Here is an 18,337-nt window from a genome sequence, read left to right as displayed (position 1 = left end):
TGAGACTCATTTTTACAAAATACAGTGGTTTTAGGGAAAAGCATATTGGATATATAATTGTATTAGAAATAAATATATATAGAGAGAGATACTTGCATTAGATATATATATATAGAGAGAGAGAGAATTGTAATTGTTATTGTTGTAATAACATTATATTTTGTATTTTTATTTTCTTTGTTATAGTTTTCTTATTTTTTAAGCACTTGCTATTTTTTATAACAACACATGTATCTTTGTTTATTTTTTGTTTTGTTACTTATTTCTGTCATTATTTTCAAAAGCGATAAAAATAAATAAATAAAAATTTCTGGAGGCCACATTTGAACAGACAGTTACTACTAAATGTTATTGTACTATAAATATTTCCAAAATTCTGTAAAAAATGTTCCAAAAAGAGCAAAAAGAATCTTAGTTTCTATACTGATATTCTTACTATTGTTGTTCCTAGAGATGAACATGTAATCATTATGAAATATAAATACCATCTTATAAATATTTAGATAAATTGCAAAGGATGTTCAAGGACAATGTAACTATTATTATTAGCTGAATGTTATTTATAATATTCTTCAATAAGTGACCAAATACTGAAAGTAATTTTCCCCCCGTGACAAAAAAGGGAAAGAGCTTAATGTATTATGGCTCATTACAGTTGCAATCCTACATATACAAATCTAGAAGTAAGTCTCATGGAAGTGAATGGGACTTTTCAATAGTTATGTATAGGATAGTTCTTTTGAACTCCCCCTCACCAAACAAACAAACAAACAAACATTTATATGTGTTTGGAGTGAGCGTTTCCTGACCTCAAAGCATTTCTCATTATAGTTAAGTAAGAATACAGTAGACTATCAGTTAACTGGAACTCAAGCAACCGGCAGAAAAATCGAACCAGCACTCTCAAGCAACCAGGGGGAAAAAACGGCACCCTCAAGCGCCCGGCAAAAAAATCTGTATCTCTCTGCTGCCATCTAGTGGGTATTAGGGTTTAATAGTGACTCTCAAGCAACCAGAAACTACATTTAACCAGCATCTACCAATCTCCATGGGTGCCAGTTAACTGAGAGTCTACTGTATTTTGTTATTGTTCCAGATTCATATCTCACCTTCTGATTTTTATAGAGTGATTGATCTTTTGAGGAAGGACCAGCACGCTTCGCAGACGTATGAAGACGATTTAGGATCGTGTATGTATGGAGAGGATGAAGGAAGCTTCGGAACATTCTTCTCGTTGTTGGGATTCTTCACAAGCATCTGATCAAGATGAGGACGAGTGGCTGTATGTAAACGTAGATGTACCCCTCTACCACCTCCAAGAGGAAGAACCTGAAATATCACATCTCACTGTGGAGGAGCTGCCAGAAGAATCTTGGGAAGGTCTACAGGAGGGAAGCCTAAAATTGAAAGCATTGCCTGAAGTCCCCGTGGAAAACCTCATAATAGAAGATAATGAAAAACATCAAACAGATGGACAAGGAAGACCACCTCATCTTTCCAAAGGAATGCTTTGTCGAGGAAAACAGGTATATGAAGAGCCAGCATAAAAGAGTTTAGAGACAGATATGGATCTATGGATATAGATGATATAGATATAGATAACAATCACAAATAAATACAAATAAATACAAAGCAATCCAAAAGCCATGGTGTTAACATAACCATGCAACGGGGCCCTTCTCACACTTGGGGCCCCAGGCCTGGGCACAAAGCCAGGTTTTCAAGGCCTTCTGGAAAGCCAACAGGCTCAGGGGCATCCTAATATCCGGAGGGAGGATGTTCCAGAGGGCAGGCGCCACAGCAGAAAAGGCACACTTCCTGGTCCCTGCCAGCCAACATTCTTTGGCTGAGAGGACCTGGAGCATGCCCATCTTGCTGGACCGGATTGGACGGGCAGAACTAACTGAGAAAAGACGGTCCCTGAGGTAACCCGGTCCCAAGCCACGAAGGGCTTTAAAGGTTTAGTCATACGTATGTGTGAAATGGGTTTCAGAAAAAAAATCTATTTAATCCAGAACCAGAATTTAATTACATTAAGCTAAAAGAATGAAAAACATAGGCCGAAACAAGAAATTACAAAAGAAGGAAGGAGAGTTTGAAGGAGAAAGGAAGAAGATGAGGACGACAAAAGGCATCTGTTGAAGTGAGCTGTGGCTCATGAAAGCTTATGCCTTTTAACAACTTATGTCAATCAGAAAAGCTGCTCCCAGACTCCTCCTGACTTTTTACCCACAGTTCAATAGCAACTCTGAATAAAAGTGGTTCAAGCCCTCACATCGCTTGGAAAAGAAGCCTTTGTGAAACCTTGCAATGTCATTCCCAAGGCTGGTCTAGACTAGGAACAGGCGGCCCCTGTTTGTTCTGGAAGGATAGTCCTCACATCTCCCCTTGGCTGGCTGGGGCTAGGAGGAGCTCAGCTAAAGACACATGGAAAGCTGCATGTGCCCCATCCTTGGTGTAGAGAATACTCAACATGATGACCAAGAGGCTCCCTTCTAGTTTCCTCACTAGAGACCGCATAAATAAATGCGGCATCTTTCTCTTCTGAACTCTAAGCTCAAGAGCCCAATCAGGACTGGAGCCTCTGCACTTAAGGAGAGCGGTTACTCTTTTGTCTGTGCTGGAGGGTGGATGGAAATGCCACCTTCAGATGGCCTTTGGCTACAAAAGGAAGCTCTTCCCTGAAGTAAATACATCCTGTGGAGGACATCGTTAATCCCCTGTGTGCAGGGGATTCACCAACGTAGCCCCATCGCAGATCATTTAGAGCAGCCTTTCTCAAACGGGGTTCTACAAGAGGTTGCTAGGGGTTTCATGAGAAATCCTAAAAATATATATATAATTTTCAAAGTTTGCGCCCCTTGCAATGCTAGCTGTAGATATAATAATTTTTAGGCAGGGTTCCCTGAGATTTGAAAATTATTTCAAGGGTTCTTCCAGGTAAAAAGGTTGAGAAAGACTGTTAGGGAGACAGAAAGGGGGAGAGAAATTCAACTACTAGTGGTTGACCATAAAATAAAAACAGTTTGAATGTAAAGCAGAGACTCAAGAATACAAAAGCCATATCTGAGGAGTTAGAAGTGAAAAATGATGCTAGGATTGTCACAGGGCCTATTGCACATAGGTGAAATCTAGGATTTCGTGTTTTAAGCCTTGCATTTCAGAGAATAGCGTGTTAATAATCTGCATGTTATTTTTACTTGGGAAGATTTAGAAGAGTTGCAAAGAAGTATCTGACAGAAAGCCAGGAGGAGTCTGGAGGCACCTTTTCTGACTAACAAACTGACTAAAATTTGCCTTTTAATAAAATTTGTTAGGTAGAAAGGGGCGTCCAGATTCCTTCTAAAAGAAGTATCAGAATTTATCTGAAAGAGATGGAGCTATTTGGGAGGCAACCGTAGGACTTAGAGGCTGTTTGGTAATCAAAACCTGAATCATCAAATTAAGTTACTTGCTATTATTATCATGTAATCTATGCAATGACCGTACGATCAATACAGTTATTAATATCATACATGCACATGTAATACATATACATATAATACATGTAATATCATACATGTCCCTGAAAATCTATAGTCACTTGCTGTTTTGTGATTTGCTCCTCGTTGCTTTCAGATGTTCAAGAATAATCTGTGCAGCCTCAGCTCATGTTACAGGTAGGTCTTATTCTAATAAAGGTAGGTGTATGAGTAGATATAGTTAATCTGCCTGAGTATACTCAGGCTTGACTTAAAGTCACCTGAGAAAAAGTTTTCTAATGTCTCCTCACAAAGTTTATAATACTGAAATGAGGCGAGTGTCCTTGAAAACGAAACTAGATTAAGGCCTGGGCCTAAGTCCAATCTACACTGTGATTGGTTGCTGGTGACATCACTGAAGTAGGCAGGGCTGCAATTTCAGAGAGACGCAGGACTGTTTTCCGAGTGCGAGTGGATATTTTTGTATTTGCCTTTGTGAAGTTCTGTATGGGTTTCAAAGTTATTTTCTGCCAAATAATGACCAGAAATTGTGCCTCCAATTCTCAGTTAACGGCTAGGGCGAATTTCTGGGTAGGGCTACAAAAAGGGCGTTAGGAGCTATACGCTGCCCACTTCTGCCTTAAACCCTAGCATTTAACACGGCAGGCCGTTGTTCTGTTGTCTATAACTGCTGCCCCCTCAGCTTCATACTTCAAGTTCTTCCTCTTTTCTCGCCCCGATGTAACTGGCGTCTCTCTGAACTTTTGTTCTTTCTGTATTAGCTGATTCCCAGAATACTATTCCCCTTTTCCAGTGAGTTTAATTTTGAAATTAAACTCACTGGAAATTAATTTTAATTTGCCAAATGATTTCTGCACACTGCAGAGTTCTAACAGACTTGCCAATTTAAATCACAGCTAATCCATGCTTCCCCCAAGACTCTTGGGTAATCTCTGGAGGATTTTTGGGAGAGGGGCACATGGGTGATCCCAAAGGGGAGAAATCAAGAATAATAAAAGGAGGAAGGCCACCAAAATAATGAATTGTTTTGACTGTACTTTTCTGTTCCCTGGGTCTTTCGGAGGACTTTTGTGTAGAGAGAGGTTGGGCCTGTGTGAATAATTTATCCTATAGGAGGGCTGTCCTGCCCCCAGAGTCAGACTGACAGCATTAATTGTCCCTTAACCCTAATTAAAACCAAATAAATAAATTATACCAACTAGACCTTAAAAAATGAGCACAGAACAACCATGGAGAGTTATTGCTACCTGCAGTAGCAATAACTCTCCTCAGTCAGTTTCATAGTGGTAGTTTTGAAGGGTGGCAAGGAAACCCACCCAGAATACACATTTATGGTGTAGATATTACACACACACACACACACACACACACACACACACAGCCCTCTTGGAAGACATTCATCATCTTAACAACTTTCCAAAACAACCAGAACACAAACAGGCCAACCTTAAAAACCTATAAAATACAAAACAACATTAAGTTCCTCCACCCGATTCCTGAACTATTTGTGAGGGATCTCACAAGATCCTATAAGAACAAGAAAATTAGGAGAAAAGGAACTCTTCAGGTGGTGGTGAAGATCTCTATAACCCCCCTTCTCTTTAGACCTAAATCTGCCTCTCCTCTCCCTTTCCCTTCCCTTCCTTTGTTTTGTAAGAGGAGAGCAAAATGGAAATTGGGATGACCTGTTGCAGCCTTGGACCACCTGGCATTCTTAAACTGTATTTGAACTGACAGAATGGCCAAACTAGCTAGGAATTCTAGATCTTTTAGCCCCAAACAACTGGAGACTAACAGATGTATTTATTTATTTGCTCAATTTATAAAGCCACCCAACTCATGTACGTGACTCTGGGCAGCTCACACAGTTAAAATAACAAAACAAACAAACAACACAGAGACACAAACAGTAAATAAGCAAAACAACAACTAAAACAATTAGAACAATCTGCAGGAGAGCCTGTATCTCCCAAACAGGGCAACTGCTCCGTAGGCAGCATACTTCCCCCAGATCCCCAGGGACAACGGCCAAGCCGTGTCTTCGGGGCCTTCCGAAAGGCCAGCAGGGTTGGGGCCAAATTGAGGTCAGCCACCCAGTTGCCTTTGTAGGAACAGGATCCAGTGTTCCCACTCTAAGTGTCTGGAAATGGCCCTGTCCCTTGAACGGTCTGGATTGGAAATGGAAGTGTTCCCCCTCAATGCTTTCCTGCAAGTGTGCTGCTCCATGCTTGATGCTGAACTGGTGCTCTCTGCCCTTTCTCGAGGTGGTCTGATTGTGGCCCTTGAGACCCGCATTGGTCTCAGAATGGTCCTCATTGCAGCCCGATGCTTAACTTCCCACCACAGTGGCCTAAACACAGAGCAGGCACGAGCCCTTTCCCTCTGGCACCCTGCATGATGGGAGGAATTTGAGAGGCCCTTGGTCAGGCTGGGTCCAAGGCGCCAACGCCCAGTGTTCCGAACCAACGTGGCTTGGTTGAGTGCAGACGATGGAGCTTTGAAAGCATCCAGCGGAGAAGGCTGGCCTAAGGAAAGGCTAGTGGGCATAGTAAGCCAGCAACGTTTTCCTAACGAGCTGTTCTCTTTCTTGGGTTCTTTTCAGAAGACACCGAGGGCAATTCTGGAAGATTCTCCTGATCCTAATCCTTCTCGCATTAGTGTTTATATGTGCAGTGCACTGTAACCAGCACTGCAGAGTCAAGAGGCGCATTAGACCTTTCTAACTTTACGGAACCAGGGTAGAAAAGCTCCAGTCAGCATTATTAGCGATCTCCTTCTGTGGAGTCCTGGTGCTTTCTTGCTTTGCAGACATTTCATCACCCGACTAGAGAACATCATCGGTGCGAGGGACGGGAGGGGAGGCTGCTCCCTGTTTATATACAGTCGCTTGCCCTGCCAGTGTTGGTGGGGGTGGGATATTTCCTCCTTGGCAGTGCCTTGATTCAGGCATTGTTTTCTGCCTGATCGTCTGTCTGGTGTTTATCCCTGCTTCTCTGGGTGTTGTCTGCTGGAGAGGACCCATTCTGGTCTTTTTGTTTCCTTCTTAGCGTCTTTTTTTTTTGGTCTCTTTTGAACGGTGTGTAAATGGGGATAATCTCTGTGTGTCTGTTGATGTGTTGATGGCTGATGGCTGATTTGTCTGAATGCCAACCTTTCAGGAATTCCCCAGCATTTCTGGATTTGGCTGGTCTCGGATGCTCACAGTTTCCCAGTCGAAAGTGTGGTTGAGTCTGTCCACGTGTGGTGAGATTGAGGAGTTTTCGTCATGTCCTCTGACTGCCGGTTGGTGTTTGTGGATGCGCTCGGCTGGTCTTCTGCCTGTCTGTGCTACACAGTGGCTGTCACAGTCCTTGCACTGCATGTTGTAGATGGCTCCTGTTTTTCTGTTCGTGGGCTACTGGTCTTTTGGTTTGCTTAAGACGTTCTGGAGGGCTTTAGTTGGCTTGTGTGTTACAGCGATGCCATGTGGTAGTAGTCGTCTGTTGGTTGTTCCTGAGATGTTTCTGATGTATGAAAGCGTTATCCTTTTTCATAGCTTGCGTTGGTCGTGCTGTAGTGGGTTGAGTGGTCAGGCACTTTTTGGTAAAGTTCTGTGGGTACCCGTTTTGTTGGGAGATGTTGTGCAGGCGGTCTGTTTCCTTTTTCTGGTGTTCCGGGTTGCTGCAGTGTGTTTGTGCTCCTCTGAATAGTGTTCTTACACAGCTCCTCTTGTGGGAGGAGAATATGGCTAGGTCAGGTGCATTGCGTAGAGCTGCTGCCATGGATTCTTTCGCTAATTCCAGATCTATGGATATAGAGAGAGTGCTGTGACATCAAATGAAACCATAATTAAAGCAATTGTATTCCCACTAGTAACATATGGCTGTGAGAGCTGGACGATAAGATAGGAAGATGGATGCTTTTGAACTGTGGTGTTGGAGGAAAATCCTGAGAGTGCCTTGGACTGCAAGAAGATCAAACCAGTCCATACTCCGGGAAATAAAGCCAGACTGCTCACTTGAGGGAAGGATATTAAAGGCAAAACTGAAATACTTTGGCCACATAATGAGAAGACGGGACACCCTGGAGAAGACGCTGATGCTGGGGAGAGTGGAGGGCAAAAGGAGGAGGGGCCGACCAAGGGCAAGATGGATGGATGATATTCTAGAGGTGACGGACCCGTCCCTGGGGGAGCTGGGGGTGTTGACGACCAACAGGAAGCTCTGGCGTGGGCTGGTCCATGAAGTCATGAAGAGTTGGAAGCGAATAAACGAATAAACAACAAAAGTTAGGCTGTGGAGGGTCCTCTTGACCAGGTTGACTAGTTTCAGTTTTGAGCTGGTGTTTGCTGGGATGTAGGTTTCTTTGTCCTCCCAGTAATTCTCTGTCTTTCTGTACGTGTTGTGTTCTGTCCATGATAACTGTGGTTTGGCCTTTGTCTGATGGGAGGAAGATGATGGTTTGGTCCTGTGGTTTTAAGTGCCGCTTCCAAGGCTGCAAAGAATTCTAACCGGTTAGCATCGTCTGTGTTATAGTTGAGGCCTTTCTGGAGGATCTTGTGCTCTGCGATGGATCGTGGTCAGCTGGAGATGTTGACTACCCATTCGAGTTCAGGTACCTCTTTGCTTCTGGGGTTCAGCTTGAGCCGTTTGGTTGGAAGTTTGGTCTTCCTTTTTTCAGCTTGTTGTAGAGATGTAGTCTTGATGGTGCTTGTCAGCATTTCTGTGTGTTCTGGGGTTCCCGTTGCTCCTTGAGGTTGCCTATGGTGTACCATGCGGCATCACTGTAGCACACAAACCAACCAAAAGCCTCCAAGACATCTTAAGTAAACCAAAAGACCCAACATACAGTGCAAGGACTGTCTCAGCCACTGTGTAGGACAGACAGGCCGAAGACTAGCAGGGCGCATCCTTGAACACCAACCAGCAGTCAGAACACACGACGGAAACTCCTCAATCTCACCACACGTGGACACACTCGGCCACACTTTCAACTGGGAAACTGTGAGCATCCAAGACCAAGCCAAATCCAGAAATGATAGGAATTCCTTGGCATTCAGACAAGCCAGCCATCAACAGACTCATAGAGATAAACCCCATTTACACACCATTCAAAAGAGACAATGAAAAGGCTAAGAAGGAAACAAAAAGACCAGACTGTCGCGTCACGCGACCAGTCCTTCGCCCTTCGGTCTATGGGATTCCCTGGGGGGGAATGAGCCAACGATTCCCTCGCAAGGGTGAGGTCGAAAAAACAACGGTAGGCACAGGATTCTTTTGTGGCGAGCGACGCTACATCTCAGGAGGTTGCTGGTACTGCCTCCTGGTGCCACGCCCCCACCTCCTTTTATTCAGCAGTTCTATCAGGGCGGGGGAGTGAGTACAAAGAGAATAGGGAAATACAAGTCATGCCCTGAGGCTACGTGAGAGACATGCAATCTAGCTGTGCAGTAATGGAGTCAGATACGTCACAATTCCACCTTTTTTATTTAATTTTGTTCCTCCCCCAGAGGGTCTGAGTCGGGGAGCCAGGGACTCTTCAGTCCAAGGAGACCCATCCCAGCGTCCTCTCTCGGGGGGTAGTGTGACCGGGGGTCCTTTTCCACTTCCGATTCACTATCGGAGGACCATTCCAAGAGTGGTGTTTTCTCCATACCTACAGCAGTGACCAGGTGTTGAACAGCAAGCTTTGTCTCGGATACCTCTGAGTCCAATGTATGAAGTCTCTGCTTTAAGAAGCGGAGAACGCGACCCAGCACACAGGGGCCTATGGTGCATACGAGAATCAATAACAGGAGGGGCCCCAACAGAGCGGACAACAGTGTGGTTAGCCATGGAGAAATGCTAAACATATTTTGATACCATGACATGGATTGTTGGCGCTCCAATTCCCTTGTTTTTAAACGGGAATTGAGCTCTTTCATAGAGTCCAATACTACTCCTGAGTTGTCGGCATAAAAACAGCAGTCTTCCTTTAGAGCAACACACAGACCCCCTTGTTTGAGGAACAGAAGGTCGAGACCCCTACGATTTTGCAAAACCACTTCGGATAGAGAGGTAAGGGAATCTTGTAGCGCCACAATAGATTGTTCGATGGCGCGAAGGTCAGTGTCAATGATAACGCTAAGGTGACGCAGGTTCTGATCATTGACAACAAGGGCTGACACACCAGTGGCGGCTCCGGCCGCACCTAAGCCCAGTAGGACTGATAAAGTTACAGCAGTCACTACTTCGCGCTTAGCCTTGAGGGGATAATGAGGGGGCTCTAAAATGGAGAGAAGTTCGTCAGGGGAATAGATAGAAATCTTGGGGAGTAGGAGCACCTGAATACAAAAGGCGTTAGTTTGTAACAAGGTATCACCATATACACATGCGGTGAGGCCAGAAGAACATGCCCAAACAGAGTTGTTCCCAGGGATAAAGTATTGCCCTGTCAATCGGGCAGAGATATTACCAGAGGTAGTGTAGAGTACACCGTAGCCACCATGGCCGGTGTGACCGTTGATGTTCAAGCGATTTTTTGGAAGATAGAGGGCACAGTGATCATGAGAAGAATTAAGGCAATATTGAATATAGTTAGCAGGAACACGGCCAAGGCAGCAGCCCTGCCCTATTATAGAGGTGATAGTCAACGTGGTGTTTTGCCAGCGGCAGGAGGCGGCTGAGGTAGAGTTTCGGATAGGGTCAGGAGAACCGACTGCTTCATAGAATGGTGGGGAGGAAGACAAGCAAAGCCAACATCGAGATGTGTTAGAAGCGGTGTGAACAAGGGAAAAGGAGGAGTTAAGAAGAGAGACAAGGGGGTTTTTTTGTTTGGTGAGGGGTTTAAGAAAGGTGGAGTGAATGTCGTCGGCATTGGGCCCAACAGGTGGGGACTGAGGGAGAGTGACCTGTCGTAGAATGTAGAATATGTTGCCGTAATGATACCCGGGCCATCCGGCATATATACGACCTCCCCATTTTACACCTGAGTCCCAGGCATTCCCCTGAGCTTTTCCTGCAGCAGTGAATTGTACAATAACCGGATTACATCTATTCCAACCCCCCTGTCCTGCCGCATTCTTTTTGGTTGCGGTGCATCTAATGTCCTTTCTCAACCGAGTGAGGGTGATGTAATCAGTCTTATATGGAGGGGTCCAGTAGATGTAGCCAGTGGAAACGCAGGACCAAGATTTGCAAAAGTAATCTGCTATGCCTCCGCAGTCGTGCACGTGATCAGGGCTGGTGTCATGTCCTGGGCACACATACAGGGGATACCTTTTAACGGTGGAGTGGCTGGGCTCTGGGAAGCCGGCCAGCCTCCTGTAGGCTGTCACTCCTAAAAGCATTTCTGAAAAGTCAAAATACAGGTTAGGGAAACAAGATATAATTGGGCTATAACAAAAGGAGGTATTCAGGATCTGTCCCAAGGCATCGCGGATTGTCCAGGTGATATTGTAAGGGCGATGCGATCCCTGGGCGTCAAACGCCAGTAGGCGTCGTCCCTGCCAACGGGCGGGCTCAGGAAGGGAGAGTAAAAATAAGGTGAGCGTAAGGCGAGATGAGGTGGCGAACCCCTTAATTAATTTTGTTATTTCACAGTGATATTGTCCTAGATCGGTCAACTGTACGTTGGTGATAGCAAGGGTAGTTTGGCGAAAGTGATAAGTGATGGAGTAGGAATCGCCATCTTGGAGAAGGGTGTTGTTGCGAAACCAGCGCCAGAAGGTGCCTTTTCTTTTGATGGGAGAGCGTTGAAGACATTCCATGGCGTTGGATGCTGAGCTGCGGCCAATGGTGGCAGGGTAGCGTAAACGATGGGTTCGAATGAGAGAGGTTGTTTTAGGGTTCGTTGTGAGGGGAGCAGAGATGGAAGAGAGATGACAGAGAAGGAGGGTCAAGAAGGTGCTTGTCAGGAGGCTGCCCATGATATGGCCGGATGCAGCGAGCAGGAACCCAGAGCACTCGATCAGGAAGTTGCACAGCAGCGTAGCCTTTTCCCCAGGTGACGAGTTGCGCAGGGCCTTTCCACTCAGGGCTGGGCAGTTGCCTAAAATAAACAAGGGGACGGGAAGAGGGAACTACTGGCTTGGAAAAGTGTCGAGATGCAGCCGTAGCAGGGGGGGTACCGGTAAGATTAAGGAAATTCAAGGTAAACAAGGTGAGATTAAGGATATTTTGTAACATCGGGAGGCTTGGGGGGCCTAAGGCCTTTTTCCCCGTTTGCCGATCAAGGGCATTCTTTAGGGTCTGGTTAGCCCTTTCCACAATAGCCTGACCTTGGCTGTTGAATGGTATACCGAATCTGTGAGTAATGGACCACTTACGGCAAAACTCAGCAAAGGGAGTGCTGACGTAAGCGGGGCCATTGTCAGTTTTCAAAGTTTTGGGACATCCCGATGTGACGAAAGTGCGAATACAATGATTGATTACGTTTTTCGTGGCTTCTCCTCTTTGCAAAGTTGCCAGGATGAATCCCGAATAAGTATCCACAGATACATGGATATACTTCCAAGGTGCAAAAGAGGGATAATGAGTGACATCCATCTGCCATGTGTCACAAGCATGGACACCCCTGGGATTAACTCCCTCAGGGATGCACTTTGCCTGCAAACTGCAGGTTGGACATTGTTGAAGAATGGCGGTAGCTTCTTGATATGTAATGCCAAATTGGCGCACCAAGGCTTTTTTATTTTGATGGAAATAAGCATGGCTGTCCCCTGCTGAAAGCGGCGGAGGAAGAGGGGAAGAGGCCATAATTTTGCAAGCCTCATCTGCCATGTGGTTGCCTTCGGACAGGAAACCGGGTAGCTGTTGGTGGCTTCTAATATGCGCTACAAACAAAGGGGATGTTCTGTCCTTCAGGAGAGTTTGAAGCTGCAAAAAAAGCGTCATGAGAGAGGGGGGGGTAACAGGGGAAATATATGCATCAAACATGGCCACAGCCATTTGAGTGACATACATACTATCTAATATAACATTCAAAGGCTGTTCAGGGAAAAGAGACAAGGCTAGCAAAAAGGCGGCTAACTCAGCCTGTTGGGCAGATGCTTGTGGGCCTGTTAGGCGTTTATGCCATTTGCAATTATTTTGCCATGTACAAGCCCCTATGGTTTTGGAGCCGTCTGTAAAAACAGTGAGGGCTTCCTTGAGTGGCTGCTGAACGAACGGCGAGGTTAGTGTGAAGGGTACTGTTCGCAACAGTTGCAATCGAGGATCAGGGGGAAGATGGCATGACACCTGGCCACACCAGTCCTCCAAGGCATCCTGCAGTGCAGTGGAGTTTTGTAGGAGGGGTTCCCATTGAGTAACCTTAAGGGGAATGTACAGGGTGGAAACATCCAGTCCCATTAGGGCTCTAATCCTCTTCCGGCCTTTCTCAACAAGAGAGGCCATTTGTGCTGCTCTGGTGATGATGGATGTCTTAGGTGTGTGTGGCAAGTGTAGCCATTCTAAAATATGTAGATGTTTGTTATCAGACGTTTGGACAATGATGGCAGTTAATAATTGATGTGTTGAAAGAATGGCAAGAGAGGGTGGTTTGTCAGTGAGCGCACGGTCCACCCATTGGGTCGTAAGGACGGCATTGACCTGTTGTAGGGCGTGCAATTGTTGTTCTGTAAGGTATACCTTGTCAGCTGGGTTTGTCAAACCCACTAACGCTTGGAATAAAGGTGATAACATGGGTGTAGTTAAAGCAAGGTATGCGCGGGCCCAGTTAATGACCCCCAGACATTGTTGTAATTGGACCAAGGTGGTCGGCTGGGGAAGCGTGAGCATAGGTAGAAGTGGGGCAGCTGTGGAGGCTAAAACTTTGTGGCCTAGATATTGCATTGGATAACGAGACTGGACCTTTTCTGGTGCAACGTGCAACCCTGCCGTTGCTAGGGTGGCTAAAAGAATAGGAAAAGTTTTTTGAACTGTCCCTTTCGGGCCCTCAGCAGCGACTAAAATGTCATCCATATAATGATACACAAGAAAATGCGGAAATTGGGATCTATAGGGTTGCAATGCTTTATCGACAAAAAATTGGCACATTGTGGGTGAGTTCAACATGCCTTGTGGGAGGACCTTCCACTGGTACCGAGCAGTAGGCTTTGAATTGTTAAGTTCCGGTACCGTAAATGCGAAAATAATTCTGTCCTTTTGTGCCAAAGGTATGGAAAAAAAACAATCCTTGAGGTCTATTACAATAAGGTCGTGTCCTTCCGGAATCAAGTTGGGGTTGGGAAGTCCACACTGCAAAGGTCCCATGGGCTGAAGGATGGTGTTGATAGCCCTAAGATCCTGTAGGAGGCGCCATTTGCCAGACTTCTTTTTGATGACAAATACCGGAGTATTGTATGGGCTGGTGGAGGTTTCGATATGGCCTTCAATTAACTGCTGTTGGACCAAGATATGTAAGGCGTCCAGTTTCTCTTTGGTGAGTGGCCATTGATCAACCCATACCGGCACAGAGGTTTTGAGAGAGAGAGAGAGAGACCCTGAAGGGTCCTGTAAAGCCATTAGGGAAGTTGAATAAAAGCGTGGAACTGTGAAAGCAAGTCACGGCCCCATAGGTTACAGTGCAAAGGCAAGATATAAGGCTTTAGATAAGCTGTAATATGAGAATGAGCAGTCACAGCAGAAAGCCAATGAGAGCTGACCTTAGCGGCCTGTGCTCCGCCTACTCCTTGCACCGAGGAGGCTTCAGCGATAGGCCAGGAGGAGGGCCATTCAGCGGAACGAATGACAGAGACGTCGGCGCCGGTGTCAATCAAGCCTTCGAAAGAGCGACCATTTAGTGTGACAAGGAGGGTGGGTTTAGAGGTTTGGACTGGTTGCTGCAAGGCAAACAATGATGGCATATCAGGAGAAGGGAGAAGTATGAGCGTGGCGACAATTGTTCCTTTATTTAAGGAAAAGCACCTATCTCCCACTCCTGCCAGAGCAATTTGTGTCAAATCTGATGAATCATACAAATAGGGAGCAGCAACCATTCCCTCAAGCGTAAGCGAGGAGTTGGGAATAAGCAAAGCAGGGGTAAGAGGAGGGAGGGGTTTATGCAGCGTGACAACAAGAGGAAGGGAAAGGACAGCCCCCGGATCGTCATACAAAAGATCCTCTGCCAACTCCACAGGGAAGCTGGTGATGGGTAATTCAGCCTTTGGGGCGGGGTTAGCTGACAACCCCCGATCTAGTTTTCCGAAGGCTGGTGAGGGGAGGAGTTATTGCGACATTGCGAGGCCCAATGATAGCCTTTGCGGCACCTGGGACAAGGAGTTTTAGGTTTGGAGGGGGGGGGCGGCCCCCTTTGAGTGGAAGGGGGCGCCCCACCTCCCCCGGGTGCACGGCATTGATTCTTAAAGTGGCCCGGCTTCCCACAATTGAAGCAATTTCCATGACGAGTGATTGCGAGGGCTTCCGGGGAATGGAGCTGAGGGGAGGGGTTAGTAGAAGGCAGCGAGGTGGTAATGGCGGCAGCGAGAGCGCTCACTTTGTGAGAGGTGGTACCAACGATTCTGCAGAGTTGCAGGAAGTCTGCAAGCTTTACACCCGGTTGATTGACTGCGGGTTGCAGAATGGTCTGGCAGTCATGATTAGCGTTAGAGAAAGCAAGTTTCATTAGCAGCTCATGTTTAGCCGTGGCATTATCAATTTGTCGGTCTAAAGCAATCTGAAGGCGACTTATGAAGGAAGCATATGGTTCATTTGGTTCTTGCATTATTTTCAAAAACGTTTGGGTGGATTGAGAGTCGGAATCATCCACTCTTTTGAGAGCATTCATGGCGCACATGTGAATAATAGCAAAACAACGACGGGGGGAGTTCTGTTGCTGGACTAAGGTTGCGAATTGTCCCTTTCCTAATAATTGATTTGCGGTCACCCCTGCGGGAAGACCTCTTCTAATTTCTACTTCCACCCCTTTGTCGTATTCAGATTGCCACACAACGTATTGCGCCGGGGTCATAAGCATAGAAAAAAGCATTTTCCAATCATACAATAACATAACAGTGTTAGCAGTAACTAAAGAGTCTAAAACTCCCCTAGTAAAAGGAGAGTGCAAGCCGTAGGTGGTTACAGCATCTTTGATTTGTTTCAAAACCTTAAGTTCAATATTGTTATACAAATTTCCTCCCGCCGCCCCTAGGCCGATGGTCATGGGAAAGGCAGAGGGACTCTCCATTTCCAATGAGAGGGGGGAGGAGAGGAGTTCAGTGATGGCGCCTCCTAGGGGGTGGTGTTGAGGGGATCCGGGGGTTGGAGCTGAAGGGGGAGGAGGAACGGCTGGGTATGGAGGGGGTGGTGGTGAGGCAGCATCGAGATGGGCGGCAAGAGGGGGTGGGGTTTTTGGGCCGGGAGGAGAAGGGCAAGTTTCCGGGGAAGACGGGGGAGGGTAAAGAGTGTTGATGGCCGCCATAACAGCCTTCCAGGCAGTCAGAATAGGCACGGGTGCTCGTGGGGTATCATGAAAATATTTTCCTATCCTTTCCCAAGTGGATGCTTTGAGCGACCCCTCTGAAGGATAGACAGGGCAGTGTCTGTCCATGTACAGTAGGAGTTGAGTCACCGATTTTTTTGAAATGGGAAAGATGGTCGTACCGTTAGCCTTTTGACAAGAGTTAGCCTTCTTCACTAAATCATAAAGTTCGTCCCTATGAACTGACGAAACTTTGGAGAGTGGGGAGCCCATTACTTACGATTGCAGAGCCTTTTCCAGGTGCGTAGTAACGAGAGTGAAGGCAGTGCACCTCTAGACAGAGATCACACCGTGAGACCGAAGGGATCCCGGACGAGCCCCCAGTTGTCGCGTCACGCGACCAGTCCTTCGCCCTTCGGTCTATGGGATTCCCTGGGGGGGAATGAGCCAACGATTCCCTCGCAAGGGTGAGGTCGAAAAAACAACGGTAGGCACAGGATTCTTTTGTGGCGAGCGACGCTACATCTCAGGAGGTTGCTGGTACTGCCTCCTGGTGCCACGCCCCCACCTCCTTTTATTCAGCAGTTCTATCAGGGCGGGGGAGTGAGTACAAAGAGAATAGGGAAATACAAGTCATGCCCTGAGGCTACGTGAGAGACATGCAATCTAGCTGTGCAGTAATGGAGTCAGATACGTCACACCAGACCCACATCCTCTCCAGCAGCCAACACCCAGAGAAGCAGGGATTAACACCAGACAAACAATCAAGCAGAAAACAATGCCCGAATCAAGGAGAAAGCCACACCCCCACCAACACTGGCAGAGCAAGCGATTGTATATATTCCTGGACCGGGGGCTCTGCTCACTGCCACTCATGCCCTAGTCACCTCCCGTTTGGATTTCTGCCATGCGTTCTCCATGGGGCTGCCCTTCAAGAGAATCCGGAAGCTTCAGTTGATGCAAAATGCAGCAGCACAGGCAGTTATGTCTGCCCCTAGAGCAGTACACGTTACATCTCTGCTCCACAATCTGGATTGGCTGCTGATTTGCTTCCAGATCCGATTCAGGGGGCTGTTTTTCATCTTTAAAGCCCTCCATGGCATAGGGCCGGGTCATCTGAGGGACCACCTCTCCCCGATTACAGCTGCCCACCCCATCAGGTATGGCAGGGGAGGTATGTGTGGGTCCCATCTGCCCGGGGGTGACATTTGGCGGGTCGCAGGAGGCAGGCCTTCCCTGTTGCAACGCCCACTGCGTGGAGCCTTCTCCCCCCAGCAGTGAGATTGGTGCCTTCCCTCTCAGCATTCCACCAAGTCCCTCAAGATGTGTCTGCCCCTCGAGCAGTACACGTTACATCTCTGCTCCACAATCTGGATTGGCTGCTGATTTGCTTCCAGATCCGATTCAAGGGGCTGTTTTTCATCTTTAAAGCCCTCCATGGCATAGGGCCGGGTCATCTGAGGGACCACCTCTCCCCGATTACAGCTGCCCACCCCATCAGGTATGGCAGGGGAGGTATGTGTGGGTCCCATCTGCCCGGGGGTGACATTTGGTGGGTCGCAGGAGGCAGGCCTTCCCTGTTGCAACGCCCACTGCGTGGAGCCTTCTCCCCCCAGCAGTGAGATTGGTGCCTTCCCTCTCAGCATTCCAGTAAGTCCCTCAAGATGCGTCTGCCCCTAGAGCAGTACACGTTACATCTCTGCTCCACAATCTGGATTGGCTGCTGATTTGCTTCCGGATCCGATTCAAGGGGCTGTTTTTCATCTTTAAAGCCCTCCATGGCATAGGGCCGGGTCATCTGAGGGACCACCTCTCCCCGATTACAGCTGCCCACCCCATCAGGTATGGCAGGGGAGGTATGTGTGGGTCCCATCTGCCCGGGGGTGACATTTGGTGGGTCGCAGGAGGCAGGCCTTCCCTGTTGCAACGCCCACTGCGTGGAGCCTTCTCCCCCCAGCAGTGAGATTGGTGCCTTCCCTCTCAGCATTCCACCAAGTCCCTTAAGATGTGGCTGTGTGATCGGGCTTGGGGGTCACAGGGCACTGGGGAGATCTCACAATGGCTCCCTTAGTGTGCCTAATACTCTCCCCTTTTGTTCGGTGTGCCTTTGACCATCAGTAACAAACAGGCACAAACCCTTCACACACACTAGCATTAATGATGTTACCTAGTCAGGTAATAAAATGTCTGTAAGCAAACCACCAAGCTCAGAGAGCACCAAGGACTCAACCCCAAGCTACGTATATTCTGCCCGGAGCTACGTATATTCAGCCCGGAGCTACGTACATTCTGCCCGGAGCTACGTATGTTCAACCTGGAGCTACGTCCATTCTGCCCGGACCTACGTCCATTCAACCCAGAGCTACGTATACTCTGCCCGGAGCTACGTCCATTCTGCCCGGAGCTACGTCCATTCAACCCAGAGCTGCGTATACTCTGCCCAGAGCTACGTATATTCTGCCCGGAGCTACGTCCATTCTGCCCGGAGCTACCTCCAT

Source organism: Candoia aspera, chromosome 4 (genome assembly GCF_035149785.1).
Source record: "Candoia aspera isolate rCanAsp1 chromosome 4, rCanAsp1.hap2, whole genome shotgun sequence".
Lineage (NCBI taxonomy): Eukaryota > Metazoa > Chordata > Lepidosauria > Squamata > Boidae > Candoia > Candoia aspera.
The sequence above is the reverse complement of the archived record's forward strand: the minus strand, read 5'-3'. Positions refer to the sequence as shown.